The sequence below is a fragment of the Cannabis sativa genome, chromosome 3 (assembly GCF_029168945.1).
Source record: "Cannabis sativa cultivar Pink pepper isolate KNU-18-1 chromosome 3, ASM2916894v1, whole genome shotgun sequence".
Classification (NCBI taxonomy): Eukaryota; Viridiplantae; Streptophyta; class Magnoliopsida; order Rosales; family Cannabaceae; genus Cannabis; species Cannabis sativa.
Window position 1 is genome coordinate 26,141,373 of NC_083603.1, and position 3,368 is coordinate 26,144,740.

The 3,368-nt window shown below is 35.9% G+C and overlaps 1 non-coding gene across 1 annotated transcript; it reads right to left on the minus strand.

The window, feature by feature from the left end:
* Positions 1–3,061: 3,061 nt before the first annotated feature.
* Positions 3,062–3,168, minus strand: LOC115711730 (small nucleolar RNA R71). The gene has a single exon (XR_004010609.2). It is a non-coding gene; the product is annotated as a small nucleolar RNA R71 (small nucleolar RNA).
* Between the last annotated feature and the right edge of the window lie 200 nt (positions 3,169–3,368).

Consider the following 3,368-nt stretch of genomic DNA (forward strand, 5'->3'; position numbering starts at 1 on the left):
AACATTTTAATGTTGCATGGTTCACATGATTTATTTCATGATTATATATATAATGTATGAATTCTATTTAAGTCCAGAACATATGAATTTGTTAATGATTATAGTGTTGTCAGCACAGTGGAATATAATCTTAATTATATGTTTGAAAGTTTATTCCCTAATTTGTCAGTTCACTGGATTTAGACTGACATGATAATCAGCGATAGGTATTCTTACACCTTGGATAAGTGGTATGTCCTTTCCAGGGCATTGGCAAAGTTTACCAACATCGGATGTATGGAGCATACATCGGAAGGGGCCGATATTGAACTTTGATTAGATTTGTTAAAATTTACCGTAATATCTATTCAATTCAATATCACCTGTTGATCCTAGATCAAATGATCTTAATCCTGATATGTTTAGGTTCGATCTCAAGAGTATTATACATGTTCTTTGATTCGTTAGTTAAGCCTACTTTTGGGTCAGGCTGATACGTAAATTTTGGGAACATGATAGTATAATTGAGTGGGAGCACTAACATAAATATGGAATCTATAACTTCTATAGGAATTTAGAATTGAAACGATGATATCCTTCGAGCTTGGCTAAACAGAGATAAATGGTGGAGATCTCATTTCACTACGCTGAAATATCATTTAAACGGAGCTAACTGTTTTAAGGATAAAATACTTTAAAGGTGTAACGTCAACTTAGTCCCTATTCAATATAGATCATCTATTAGAGGGTGATTGATCAAATTAGGATTATAACAATGGATAACTAATGACGTATTTATATCGTGGAACATATAGAGCGTTCTATATACTGAGAGTGCAATTCTAAGTTCTATGCGTGGATTCAACGAAGAATTAATAAGTCAGTGAGTTTAAGATAAATTCTTGGTCTGCTTATTGGAAGCTCGGATATATAGACTCATGGTCCCCATACTAGTTGAGACCATACTGCTTGTAAGACTCAGTTAATTGATTTTGATTAATGAATTATAATTCTAAAGTTAGACTATGTCTACTTTGTGAATTTTCACTAAGCAATGGCGAAATTGTAAACAAAAGAGATTCTAGGTTTATTTATTAATTAAGAGACTTTATAGGTCTAATTAATAAATATATTAAATGACAATATGTTAGGTTATAATTAACCTATATTTCGGGTCTTTAAAGTTAGCATTATCTCGTCTATTGGTGTCTTTTGGAGCAGTTTTACGCTTGATTTTCATTATTTCAGGTTCCCGGGGTGTTAAAGTTCGAATTCAGTCAAATGGCGAAAAATTGGGACAAACTTGGAAAAAATTGGAAAATTCGGTTCCTGAAGCATCAGTAGTCGCGACCTCCAGAGAGCCAGGTCGCGACCCTTTTTCCTGGTCGCGACTTCGTAAGATAGGCAGAAACTCGGTTTTTCGAGTTTTGCCTGTAGTCGCGACCAGCTTAAATGCTAGTCGCGACTATGTACGGAAATCGCAGATTTGACCTAATTTTGATTTTTCACTCAATTGGAGGCTCACCACTCATCCCTATATAAGGAATACGACATTGAAGGTCAGATCTAAGCAAAAACAGACCTAATAGTGGAGGCAAAGTGGAGAGGAAGCTATCTTGAAGACCCGGAGCGATACCACCTTCTAGTTTCTTTCTTTTACCCTTTTTATTCATCTTTATGTTTGTTTTTATTTCTGAATTAATCATGGATGTTTTTAGAGTTATTATGAACTAAATTTCCCAATAAGGGAGGATGATGATTGTTGTTTAAGTTTATGCCTAGTTAATAAAATAATTGCCATTCCTTCATCTTATGTGTGAATACTATCTCTATTTGTGTTTAATTTCATGTGTAAGCTTGATCACCTTTTACATGCTCTATGATCCTAATTCGAAATCTGAAAAGTGAGAATTAGGAATGCTAAAATTTGGATAGTCTAAGTTTTGATGTAAAACGAAAGTATTTACATAGCTTAGTGACCAATAGATTATTGCTTAATGCTGATTTTGTGTTGATCTAATTAAGAAGTTAATTAGAGAACATATTATTTAGAACCTAAAAGATCTGAAAAGAGTTAGGTTAATTTATAACCTGTCTTTCACATTGAGATAAGGATAGCAATTAGGCATTAACATAGGTAACTTATCAACAGGATTCACCTCCCTAATCTCTCATCTTGATTAATCTTCGTTTATTTTCCCTTTGATTTCTGAGTTTTTTTTATTTTTAAATTGCAAACTTATTATTTTACCAAATAGAATCATAAATATAATTTAGTAGTACTTAATCCAATTCCCTGTGGTTCGACCTCACTTGCGTGAGATACTACTTGATACGTACACTTGCGTAATAAACAGAATTTTCGTAACAAGTTTTTGGCGCCGTTGCTGGGGAATTGTTTAAAGATTGATATTACACAAAATTATACTAACTTCTACTTTGGTATATTTTCTGTTGCTGATTTTTCTTACCTTTTTCTTGCAATAATTTCTTGATCTATTTCAGGAATCATAAGTGTATGCGCCGTCAAGGACAAGCAGTGATATTACCAGTTGATCCCGAAATCGAGAAAACTTGTAGGAGAAACCGAAAGAACAAGAGGCAAGAGGGAGTTTCAGCAACTGCTGAAACTTCAGACATCATGGCTGCCAATGCTGCAAACAATCGAGGCAATAACGGTAACAATGGTGGCGCAGTAGAAGATCAAGCTAATGGCCGCAGCTTGAGAGATTACATTCTCCCTACTCTGATGGGAGTGCAATCATGTATCAGGCCACCGGCAGTGGATGCAAACAACTTTGAGATCAAACCTGCCATACTTCAGATGGTGCAGTCTTCAGTTTAGTTTGGTGGCCTCCCTTCTGAAGATCCTAATCTGCATCTTTCTAACTTCATGGAACTTTGTGAAACCTTTAAAGTTAATGGAGTTAGTGATGATGCTATTCGACTGAGACTGTTCCCATTCTCTCTTAGAGAGCGAGCCAAGAGTTGGCTAAACTCCTTGCCACCCAACTCTATTGCCACCTGGAATGATCTGGCAACGAAATTTTTGTCAAAGTTCTTTCCTCCAGCCAAGTCTGCAAAGCTGAGAGGAGAAATTAATAACTTCTGCCAACAAGATAATGAATCTCTCCATGAGGCTTGGGAGAGGTTTAAAGATCTGATCAGAAAGTGCCCTCACCATGGTATAGAGAAGTGGATGCTGGTCCACAACTTCTACAATGGGTTGGTAGGAAATACAAGAACTTTAATAGATGCTGCAGCTGGAGGAGCCTTTATGAGGAAGAGTGCTAATGAGGCTTATGATCTATTAGAGGAGATGGCTCTAAACAATCAACAGTGGCCAACTGAGAGGAGTCAATCAAAGAAGGTAGCTGGTGTGTTAGAGG